Source organism: Mustela erminea, chromosome 1 (assembly GCF_009829155.1).
Source record: "Mustela erminea isolate mMusErm1 chromosome 1, mMusErm1.Pri, whole genome shotgun sequence".
In the NCBI taxonomy this organism is placed as follows: domain Eukaryota; kingdom Metazoa; phylum Chordata; class Mammalia; order Carnivora; family Mustelidae; genus Mustela; species Mustela erminea.
In genome coordinates this window covers 50,198,228-50,210,886 of record NC_045614.1, presented here as the reverse complement: position 1 = coordinate 50,210,886, position 12,659 = coordinate 50,198,228, and the positions used below count along the sequence as shown (strand labels likewise).

General features: G+C 38.2%; 1 long non-coding RNA gene across 1 annotated transcript in view; it reads left to right on the top strand.

Annotated features, from left to right (window-relative positions):
• The window catches only part of LOC116580016, a 137,603-nt gene extending 129,097 nt beyond the window's left edge, over nucleotides 1-8,506 (top strand). The window contains exons 3-4 of the long non-coding RNA XR_004281493.1: nucleotides 3,533-3,613; nucleotides 8,277-8,506. This is a non-coding gene — a long non-coding RNA (uncharacterized LOC116580016). The remainder of the gene's footprint in view (nucleotides 1-3,532; nucleotides 3,614-8,276) is intronic.
• The last annotated feature ends 4,153 nt before the right edge of the window (nucleotides 8,507-12,659 follow it).

Here is a 12,659-nt window from a genome sequence, read left to right as displayed (position 1 = left end):
ATGCACATGGAACATTATGGAGGAGGGTAGCTTCTTAGATCAACCCTACTATCCCCAGGGTTCTATAGAGAGATGTGGTAGCTGAATCCCTTCTGCATCTCTCACTTCCATGGAACAGAGGTTGGCAAACTATAGCCCTCAGGCCCCAAACAACATATAGTCTGTTTTTATAAATAAAGTTTTATTGAAACATAGCCACACCTACTCAATGACATAATATCTATGGCTGCTTTTGCTTTGTAATCGCAGAGTTGAGTAGTTTCTACAGAGACCATATAGCCTGCAAAGCAGAAACTTTCCATTATGTGCCCCTTAGCAGGAATACATTGCTGATCATTGCTGTGGACAGTGTAGAATCCCAACAGTGGCTCTAGTCACAGTCCTTGCGTTTTTGTTGATCCACCTGGGCAGCCTCTTGGCTTGACTGTCCAGATAAATGTGGGCAAGGCCAATTTGATTGCATTGTTTATTTGTTTGTTTATTTACAAATTTATTTACTGTAGAGAGGGGGAGGGGCACAGGGACAGGGAGATAGAGAGAATATCTAGCAGACTCCCTGTTGAGCTAGGAGCCAGACACAGGACTCAATCCCAGGACCCTGAGATCCCGATGTGAGCCAAAATCAAGAGTCAGAAGCTTAGCTCCCTGAGCCGTTCAGGCACCCCCAATTGCATTATTTAAATCCATAAAACAGGAGTAAAACAGGCCACCAAGTCCAGTTCAGGCAAAAAGGATATAGACATTATGATATAATTTATGTACATAATAAAGAACTAGTAATCAACACTATATATATATATATATATATATATATATATATATATATGTGTGTGTGTGTGTGTGTGTAGTTAAAGTACACAAATTTGTACAGGAATGAAAATTACAAACTTTAGAGCAGTAGTTCCCTATAGGTGTGTATGTGCAGATAGGAAAGGACAGGGTTAGGTTTGTTTATAATTTTTAATTAAAAACAAAACAGAGTTTTGAAGAAAATATAGTGAAATATTAACTGGTTTTAAATGGCTTTGGATGTTTGGGAATGTCATATTATTTTCTATACTTTGCTTTTTATATATTTACAATTAAAAGAAAAAACATTAAGGGCAGGCAGGGAGTCACTGGCTAAGTCATTTAGCTTCTGTGAGTTTTAGAGAAAACCTTTAGTTAGGAGGTTTCCCAAAGTCTTTGATAAAGTCCTTATTCCTTCTTAAGCAACATGGGGAAACAGGCATCACACCCACAGAGAAAAAAATCTCATTAAGAAACGTTCTGTTTGTGTGTACGCATATTTAATGCTCATATTTCAAATACATACTCAAGTACATACTCTCATTAAGTGATTCAGCACAGAGTGTGAAATTTCACTACCATTCCTCAACCTTAATAGTCAAGTAATTAGTAAAGACTGCTCAGTGCATATGCTTTTGTCTCCTTTTATACATTTACAAACAAATGAACGCATCTTTTTTTTTAATCCCTAAAAACAATCTCACACTATATGCATTGTTCTAAGACCTGTATTTTTCTTAGAGATGTTTCTAATTCAGAACATAGACGTCTGCCTGTTTCCATATGATGATTCAATAGCATTTCACAATATGCATATATTATATTTCATTTAACCCTTTCTCTGCATGAGCCATTCTATAATACATGTTATTTTCATTCTTCTGTGTGTACCGGCATTTTGCCTTCCAGTGATCAGGTAGAGTTATTCAGTTTGGGAATCTATCTGTAAAGAGTGAAAAATTTCTTAATTCAGACTTAATGAAAACTTGTCCATAGCACTGGACATATAGTCTGTACTGCGTGTTCTATAGACATCTATGTATGCACAATAAGCTGCGTATGGTGAATTAGTGAGCTGGAATAGCAGCTGTTCCTTTATTAACTATCAATTTGTATTAACTAAGGTGATTACCTTTGTAAATTATTTTCCATACATTTATTTAATCAAGTCTGGCTTTCCATGCTTTGCCAGTGGTAGGTATGTGATTTTGTCTTATTATAGCTCATTTTTGATTGCAATATTTGAAAACTCCTTTCATGGAAGATCATGTCCTGCTGGGATCCAGGGGAAAAAAAAAAAGAAAAAGAAAACAGAAGAATCCTTTGCTGTGCAGGACTGGAGCACATTTGTATCAGAATTAAAGGTTCTGGGATGTCTGGATGGTTCAGATGGTTGACCATCTGCCTTCAGCTCAGGTCATGATCCTGGGGCCTGAGATGGAGCCCTGTGTCCTTCAGGGTCCCTGCTCAGTGGGGAGTCTGCTTCTCTCCCTGCCTGCCGCTCCCCTGCTTGTGCTCTTCCTCTCTCTCTTTCTCTCTCTCTCTGATAAGTAAATAAATAAAATCTTTAAAAATAGAATTAAAAGTTCTCAGGGATGAAGCCTCTGAAATATATTGCTATTTCATCACTTTGCACCTGACACTATGTTGGTTACATAGCCAGAGGCAGTTGAAGTTGGTTATATATAATTACAAAACACCTTCTCTGTATTTGCAAGAGCTCCTTGTTTTTAGAAGACACTCAAAATCCATCTTAATCACCTTTCTTTTTCCCAGGAGAGTGCAAAAAGCTTAATGCTTCTAGCAAGTGTATCTGGAAAAAAAGCTATTTCAAAATAATGATACCAGTACTTCCTCAACAGGGATAGTTGTGACTTTTTTGAATCTTTATTGTGGTGGTATGATTGAAGAAAAGTCAAGAAATTCACAGTTAAATCAGATAGAAAGGCCAGAAGCTATTCCCTTTTCTTTGTAAAGTGAAGCTCCCAAGGGTATAAATTTAAAAAACAAAGATCTTTCCCAAATTAATTGAGAATGAGACTGGATTTAGCCCAGTTGTGGTTGCCAAGCAACTGAGCTACATATTGGAAAAGAGGATGAGGGTACTTTAGCCCCTGGGTATCACTTCAGGCACTGAGTTTCCTTGAAGGATGTGAAAAACACTTTGCTCTTTTGGACGTTTCTACTTAAAGACGCCTGTGATTCATACCATATGCCTTTCACCTCTTCAGTCAGATTTAACATTGTAAGACAGCTTAATTGTCCCTCTTCCATGAAGCTTTTCCGACCATCTCCACATCTAGTTCCTCTGTGCTTCCCTCACCCTATGCATTTCATTATCTTTGCACTCATCATCCTAGAATCACTAACTTGTTCATTTATCTTTCTTGTGTGTCTGCCCAACCTGATTGTAATTAGGCACCGTCTCCTGTTTTCCTTCCTATCTCCCATGCATAATGCCATGTCTCATCGTCTGTAGATCTCTGACATTATCTGTTGAATGGATGGGTGGATAAAGAAATGAATGCATGAATAAATTAAAAAGAGTTAATCAGGCTTCAATGAAGAATCACTCCCTGTATGAGCAGATATTATCAAGGACTCTATATGTAAATGTAATGGAATAACTCCAGTATATACTTTTGGAACAGACTTTGTAATAACCGTGTTTCAAGCCAATGTTGTAAAAGAGCTTGTTTGAATTAAGTTACCTTTCCTCTTTCTTCTGTTCTTTGTCCTTCAGGCTGCCTAAGCAGTGGTGATTGGTTCTTAAAGTGAGTTCAGATTATGTGGCAATTGGCCCCAACTTCCCATCTCAAGGCAGGTAGGTCTTCCTGATTCTTCTTGCTTGTTGGACTTTGCCTGTGGCTTATTCCTCTGTTTATTATTACTCAACTGCTACTTCTTGCATTTTAGTGTAAAGTATTCTTCATCTCAGGTTAGCACAGGGTATTTTTCTTGGAAAAATTCTGGATTCCTTGTGGCTGCTAACATGTTTATTTATGACTGTAATAACACTAGAACTCCCCTGGATAATCCTTAAAAAGGACAATATACATTGGGCTGTTTCCTGAGGTAGGGAGCTTTAAAGGGAACTAATTTCTCATATTTAGGTCTTCACATGCAAGGTAGTAGAAGGACTCTGTTTTATCAGGTTATTGCAGGAATCAGATGACCAACAAACTGTGTAGTTTGAATAACATTTTTAGAAAGGGACTATTTACAAAGGCTTGGTCAGGGCAAAGAGACATCAAGAGAGATTGGGTACTACTCTAGGGTTAGAAATAGGATCATCTGAATGGGAAATGGGAAGGAATGGCTCTCGAAATCTAAAGCAAAAAAGTCTGAGAGAGGAGATGAGAGCTGTGTGGAGAGGATTGCCTGAGAAGAGCAGTAACCTTTGTTCAAGTTCATGGAGACTCTGTAGAGAGGGATCCTGGGGGATAAATGCCCTGAACTTTCTTCTCTCACTAGTCTCTCACTGATGCACTCCAGTAGCTAAACCCAACTGGAAAACCAAAGACAAAAGAAGCTTGAAGAAGTGGCATATGCCAGCCAGCCTCTTAGGATGCAGGGTGCAAATTGGAGGAAAGATCTAGAAAGGCAAGTGGAAGATACTTAGTACAACCACCAAGAAGGAATGCAGATATAACAGGCTTTGTGAGTGAAGCCTGTGTTGTGTATAGCTTCACTCCAAAATAATTTAAGGGGGTAATATTTTCACATTTCCTTACAGATCTTCAACTGCTTCTGTAAACATTTCTTTATCTTGTTTCTTACTGGCATTAGCCCCTCACTAATTTGCTTGTTTAAAGTCTCTAAAAACAAGCACAAGCTATCTTTAGCTTACTCTTACCTCCAGGATGAAGTCCATTTTTAATGTGGCATTTGAGAATCTTTAAACCCTGGTTCCAACTTTTCACTGTCTGGGTACCTCCTATTCATCTTTCAGGACTTACTAACCTGAAACTTGACTAGATGCAAATGGGATAAATCTAAATTATACAGTTTAGGCAAGAAACGGTATTTTTTGGACACATTACCACCCAAGAAGGGCAGGTTTCTGATCAGCTTCTGGGATTTCAGCACCAAAGAGTGGGGACAGTTTCTCTCTAGAACAACCATTATCAATGTGACTTAGTTTCTAGTCTCTATGCTTTGTGTGTTTCAGGTCAGGTTCTCTAGAGAGATAGTCTGATTGGCCCAGCTCTGGTTAGATGTACACTGCTGATCTAATGGTCAGTAGGTACTTGGGTGTTGTCATTGTGTCCCACTCTTAATTTCTTGATTTTCAGATTATGATCTCAAGATCCTGGGATTTAGCTTATGTTGGGCTCCACACTTAACAGAGTTTGCTTGGGATTCTCTCTCTGTATCCCTCTGCAGCCCCCCGCCAAACCCATGCTTGCTCTCTCTTTCCAACAAATAAACCTTTAAAAAAATTAGGTATGATCAATAGAGATATAAAATAGCCATATTATCCCTAGGGAATTTATTGGTGGATAGTGGTGATAGAACCATTAATAACTGGAGAAGAAATAACAGATTATAAATTGGAGAGACATTTTAAAAGGTTATCTAGTATAAAGACCTAACTCAATTAGGATTTTTAAAAAAGATTTATTCATTTATTTTAGAGAGAGAGCATCAAGTAGGGGAAGGGACAGAGGGAGAGGGCGAGAGAGAGGGAGAGAAGCAGACTTCCTGCTGAGCATGGAGACTGACACCGGGCTCAATCTCACAACCCCGAGATCATGACCTGAGCCAAAATCAAGAGTCTAATGCTTAACCGACTCAGCCACACCCTTTTTGTGATCTTTTTAAATGAAATTTTTTCAGATTTCTCTAGAGACTTCTATATCCTTGTTACAATCTAATTATTTTTCCAAATATTTATCAGTTGCTCCCCTAAGATGTTGAATTAAAAGGAAGGGACCATGTCTTAGTCTTTATATGCCCAGTACCTAATACAGTGAACAGAGAGGCACTTTAATACTTTTGGTTAAGCATTGAGTGAACATCATGGTAGAAAGAAACGGACATTGGAATCGCAAGGCTAATGTTAAGTTATTTCATTGATTTACTAGATCCTTTGAATTAAGCCAGTCTTCAAATTATTTTAGTTCTGGTTTTTTTCTTTCCAGTAATAACCATATCTTAAGAGTAATGACAACCAGGGGAACCTGAATGGCTCAGTGGGTTAAAGCCTCAGCCTTCAGCTCAGGTCATGATCCCAGGGTCCTGGAATTGAGCCCTGCATTGGGCTTTCTGCTCAACAGGGAGCCTGTTTCCCCCCCTCTCTCTGCCTGTCTCTCTACCTACTTGTGATCTCTATCAAATAAATAAATAAATAATCTTCATTAAAAAAAAGAGTAATGAGAACCAAATGGCATGCTTATGAAGCAGTAAGCCATAAATAAAGGCTTTAATTGGTTGAGAGCCTGCATACTGTTGGAGTCAGTAAGATTTTATTTATTTATTTGACAAACAGAGATCACAAGTAGGCAGAGAGACAGGCAGAGAGAGAGAAGGAAGCAGACTCCCTGCTGAGCAGAGAGCCCGATGTGTGGCTCGATCTCCGGACCCTGGGATCATGACCAGAGCCGAAGGCAGAGGCTTTAACCCACTGAGCCACCCAGGTGCCCCGAATCATTCTTTTGCTTCTTGTATGACATTAAGCAAGTCTCTTAATCTTCCTGGGCCTGGTTAAAGATAATAATACCTAACTTCATAAAATTAGGATGAAGATTAAACTTGATAATCCATATATTACGCTTGGTGCTTGGCGATTGCTCATGTATGTTGCCTGTTATTATCAACGCCAAATTCTAGGCAATACAAGAAAGGAGATGACGTCTGATTATATGTTCTTTTTAGCTGTCGCCTGCTTTATCTCCACACTTACTGCCTGACTATGTTGTTGTCTTTCATTTAATAATCTGAAATGACCGTCCCCTTAAACAATTCAACTGGGGGATTTTCCAGCTCTCCCCTCCACTTTATCAACATGGACTCCCCTAATGGGTCTTTTCTATTTTGAATCTTTCAGACACTAAAGTGAACTAATAATTAATCCTTGATAATATTGTAAAGCAGTCTTAGGAATTCATGTTCTCTCAAACAACTGCCATCTATATTTTCTGGGCACATTTTGCAGATTCAAAGTAAACTCAACAGAGTAGATTCCATGGAGAGATGTGCCAGCATGGGCTTGGCTGTTGGTGAAAGATCTGGGGGCATGTGTGCCTCTCAGCATTTTACACATTGTAATGTAACCCTTGCTGTACCTCAAAGAGCAATGAGCCTACTGGAAAAAAGTTGTCTTTGAAACATTGTATTCCTTTTCTAAAGAAAAGAAGATTTTAGCATAATTGAATAGGTACAGAACAAAAAGTCAGGGTGTCTTCTTTTAAGTGGCAATACTATCTACCATTACTATAAAGATCACTCCCACTCTCAATGACTTTCCGTCTGTGAAATGGGACTAACCTCCATCCCATTTTTCTTACAGAACAATTTTGGAAATCAAAGAAACAGCATATGTGCAAAATTTTGTGGAGATCCTTCAAAATCAAGAATCCTTCAAAAATCAAATCATATGATTTTAGAATCATATGTTTCTAAAAGTCTACATTTAATGTAGCTCAAAGCTTAGAAAGGCATTTCCGGTCTCTAAAAAATTAGTCCTCATATATTTACTCTGTGCTTTAAATGAATGCTCCAGACCATCATATTTCACTGTGTAGAAGAAGTAAACTTTGTGACATGGCTTAGGTTTAAACTCTTAAGTGACTTTTTCCAAATTTGATCTAGGCTTACTGGGACCAGCAACAGGGAGACATCAATATTTAAAAGCCACTTCAAAAACTGTTTGGGACTTTTGGGGTGCCTGGGTGGCTCAGTGGGTTAAACCTCTGCCTTCAGCTCAGGTCATGATTCCAGGATCCTGGGATCCAGCCTCACATTGGGCTCTCTGCTCAGAAGGGAGCCTGCTTCCCCCTCTCTCTGCCTGCCTCTCTGCCTACTTGTGATTTCTCTCTCGCTCTGTTAAATAAATAAATAAAATATATTAAAAAAAAACCTGTTTGGGACTTTTAATAATATTGAAGGAAAGGGGGGCTTAATTCTAGATGTTAAAGAAATAATATGTTTTTACATGTATTTTTATTATAAATTCATTTATATCTGAAGTACTTAACACAAAATTAACTTATAAACTATCATTTTATTTTAAACTATTTTTTACAACCTGCCACAATTTTCTAAAATGTATTTTATAGACTCCGATACTAAACAACATGGAGGTTTATATTTCCGATGCATTTATACACAAACTATGGTAGAATTACTTGAGAGAGATTTCTTACCTCTTCGTGTTAAAGGGCCAAAATAGTACTGAGGAACTTTTTTGTTTATGATTAAAAACTTTGTGGGGCCTTCTGAGTTAGTTGGTTTGTCAGTCAACTAAAGCTCTTTGTGTTTTCTAGGTTACAATTGATGGATCCTGTGGCTTTTCTATCTGCACAGGGAAGGAATTTACAACCAGAAGAAACAAAGCACTTAAACATTCTAGAGATTTACTTCATGACTTCTTTTAATTAAAGTTAATTCCTTATTAAAGAGGTACTCATATTTCCAATCCCGCATCTTCTTTCTCAAAGAGAGCACTCACACTATTGTTTGTGCAACTGCAAGTATTTGATGGGTTTCAAATTATTGCGTTGTCATTATTTTTTTAAAGTCATTATTTTTTTAAAGTTATTTTCTTTCATGTGAATATCTAATTCAAAATCTCTCTGCATGTTAATATCCTGATTTGTAGGAGAGATCAGTGGTCATAGGGTTATTCTGAGAACTCAATGTCTTAAGAAGTAAAGGAGTTAAACTCTCCCTGGCAAAGAGTAAAAACTCAGTCTATGCTCCCCACATGGTGGTTGTTGCTGGAAGTGCTTCTGTCCCTGTTGCCTTCGATCCTCCAGGACCTACTTGAATCATATTCTTGCAAGAACATGAAGATGAATGGACTACTTTTGTTTCTTGTGCTCTGGTAGAATCCACAAAGATTAGTCCAACTGTTAGAATGATCTCTGAGGAGATAAATATGAGATTTTATTTCAGAAGTTTCAGTCTTTGAGAGCCTTCCCCTTGGGAGCAGAAGATGAGCATTTGGAGTACTCCAAAGTAGAATAATGAATATTTGCTCTTCCTTTCATTTCTTACAATTTTCCTGACCCAGAAGCAATAGTGGATTCTTCTGTCATTCTGGTATTCCCTAGCTATTCTTGTGGGCACCTTGCCTGATTCAGTTATGCTTTATAAATTTTAAAATACAGTTGGAGGCTCCATACTACTTTATCTCAGAGTCTGAAAAATAAAAAAAAAAAAGAGAAATACAGTGGAAGCCTGTATTAGTTAAGATTAAATGCAGCTACATATGAAAGAAACTCAAATAGCAGCAGCTTAACTAAGAAAGATCATTTTTTCCCCTCTCACATAAAAACTGAGCTGTGGTTGGCAGCCCAGGGCTGGGAAGGTAGCTCCACATTAATCAATGGCTCAGTGTATTCTTCCTTTCTGCTCTTCCATCCTTAGTGTGACTTCTGTGCTCAAGATTGCCTTACTGTTGTGAGATTGACGTTGTATCTCCAGCCATCATGTTAATGTTCTAGGCAGCAGAATGGAGGAAAGGAGAGGAGCAAAGTGTTTATCCTCACGGAGTAAGTTCCCTTTAAAAAGCTTTGTGAGGGGGCGCCTGGGTGGCTCAGTGGGTTAAAGTCTCTGCCTTCTGCTCAGGTCATCTCTGCTCAGCGGGGAGCCTGTTTCCCTTCTCTCTCTGCCTGCCTATCTGCCTACTTGTGATCTCTGTCAAATAAATAAAATCTTTAAAAAAAAAAAAAAAGCTTTGTGAGAAGCTGTACACTGCAACTTTAATCTATTATGTCAGGAGAAGATGGGAAATATAGGTTTTATCTAGAACTTGTCAAAAATCATTTATATTTAAGGGATATATTTTTATCATGTCCATAAACTGACCAGGTCCCAGCTATACTTGCCATTGTATTACATAGTAGTGAGCATAGGCTACAGAATCAGACGAATCTGGGTTTAGAGCTTGGTCTACTTCCTACTTTTTGGATATCCTTGGGGAAATCAGGGAATTTCTTTGAGTCTTAATTTTATCATCTACCAATTAGAGATAATAATAGCGCTTACTTTATAAGGGTTGAAAGAGCTGACAAATGTATGTAAGTCTTTATCCAAGTAATAATTTTTAAATGAGTACCAATAGTTTTATTTATTTCACTGTCCCTTATGGGTCAAACATGGTACCAGCTTAGACAAATGTCATATCTTATCTTCACAAGTGAAGTGTTTTATAAATGAATGAATCAGAAACTCAGAAAGGCTAAGTAAGTTGACCAAGGTCATACAAAAATGGAATATAAGCCTTCCCTCCCAATTAAGGAAGAAAAAAGGAAAACAAAACAAAACCCAGATCTTTCCAACTCTAACAGTTGTGATTTTTCTTCCAGATTAGATTGTTCTTTTTAGACCCAGGAACACACAGTACCTATAGGTTTATGTAATAACAAACTGGGTTCTTATAGCATTTTATTTTACTGATTGTATTTGTTCAGCAAAAGTCAGGGGTTTCCAGAGATTGTAAATGGGGGTTTTAAGCCCAGACTTCGGATTTATCGTGTCCTGGGGGTGGGGGTGGGGGGAGAAACGAGACCCTGCTATAGGAGAAAAATAGTAGATATTTTCTACTTAAGACATTGTTTCAAAGTCTCCATATTTCTATTTCTTTGTCACCAGGATACATATGTAGACTTTGAGTGAAATAATCAGGTTGGAGAGCCAGATCCTATTGTTCTCTATCTTCTGATGTCAGTTCAATTTGTAAAATTGAAATGGGGCATATGCTGTGTTAGATGGTTGAGCTTGACTAATGTGATACACCCCTGGAGGGTGTGCATACAAGACCCATATTACTTGACTATGGTAAAAGTTGCCATGATAGAGAAAGTCAAGGATGCTGTCAGTGTAACAGAAGGTGCAACTGAATTCACACATGGGGGCTGGAGCAGGAAGAACATTTTCTAAGCTGAGACCTAAAGGATAAATCAGGATTTACCAAAGGAAGAGAAGTTGGAAGAGTATTCCAAGTGGGAGAGATAGCATGTGACTTTGACCCTGGGCTCTGATTTTTGGACATATATTCTTTGATTATTCCTACCCTTACCTTTTAACTTTTGCTTTGACTCTGCCAGGTCTGGCTTTCAGCCTTGCCATCTGAAAGCCCACTGTGAAACATAGATGTGGCCACCACCTTAAACAACATGGCACTAGGATTATGTCCTCATAAAGCCATTGTTAACAAACCATTCTGCAGAATTGTTCTAAAACAGAGATGGCAACTAGGCTTCATTTCCTGTACCAGTGCTAATAGTTTATGGTAGCAGCCTGAACAGATCAAAAGGATACTGAGGATTAGTGGAAAGTGTCCCATGATTAATTAGTGATGCTTCCCTAGGTTCAGAAAGAGAGTTGTGATGTACAGGAATTCACATCTTAGGTCCAAAACTCTATTTCCCCCTTTCCAATATGTTTGAATGGAACTAGGAATAATGTCAAAGAAGCAGCAGGTACAATCCAGAAAGGACAGATGATAACACCTCCTGTCTCTTCCCTGTAGCATTTCTAACCTCAACATACAGAATTTGGCTTTTGATAATAATGAAAAGCTGGCTCCAAGTTCCTTGGGTCATCTTGGTGGTCCTTACATTTGCAAGTCCCTTCAGATACCCAGCTGCTGCTCCTAACATACCTGCCAACAATAAAATGCCTAATGTCAGGGGTTACCTTAATCAGGAATGCCTGGGGAGAGGCAGGAATATGTCTGTGGTCACAGACTTGAATTTGCTGTTGACCTGCATGGACTTGAGTCTATGACCTCATCCTTATAAACGTTTCCTGCTATTGTATAAGTACCAGCCACAGACAACAGTCTACTTAGCAAAAAATTTTTAAAATGATTATTTTCCTGCTTAAAACTTTTCATTTGTCCCATTGACTGCTTGTCAATGATTCTAGACCATACTGCATGCTACACTCCAGATGCATAAAAAACCCAACGTTACTTTTCTTTGTGTGACCCTGCTTTACTGTCTTTGCATTAATCTACTCAGACCTTTGCAGTTGAAGCCTTCTTCAGCTCTGCTTTGTCCATTTAGCTAACTCATCCGAATTCCAGACTGGCTGGAATATAACTATCTCTCATCCCTTGCCCATCTGTCCCTCCTGGTTCATCTCTCTGACCAATGCTTTGTCTGTGTTTTATATACTTCTATTATTGTGTAAACATCATTATATAAAACATATTGTATAAAAACATCATATTATTTGTAAATAAATCATATGCTCTAGCAGACTGTGACCTTTCTGAGAGTAGGGACTGGATCTCCCTCCTCTTCTGACAGACATTTAAGCCAGAGTCTGGTCACTTCATATATTGAATTAACTTAATCTTAAAAAAACAAAAACAAAAGCAAAAAATCCCAAAACTCTAACGTACACTTTAAATCCACACTTTCCAATGGGCTCTGTGCATATCTGGAGGAGTGAGGAAACTCCTGGCTAATCAAAGATAGCAATATATGCCTGTTTCATTTGTCTATCTTTGCATTCTCCTATTTTATAGATTACAGCCAGGACAGAGAAGATCAGAATTAAAATTCAGACATTTTGAGTTACTCTACTGCAACTGGAGGTATGGGATACTATGTAATTTTCCTTGGGAGTTTTAACCAAAGAGATTTTATTTTTATTTATCACAACAGGGTACCAGGCAACATCTTGCTGAGTCA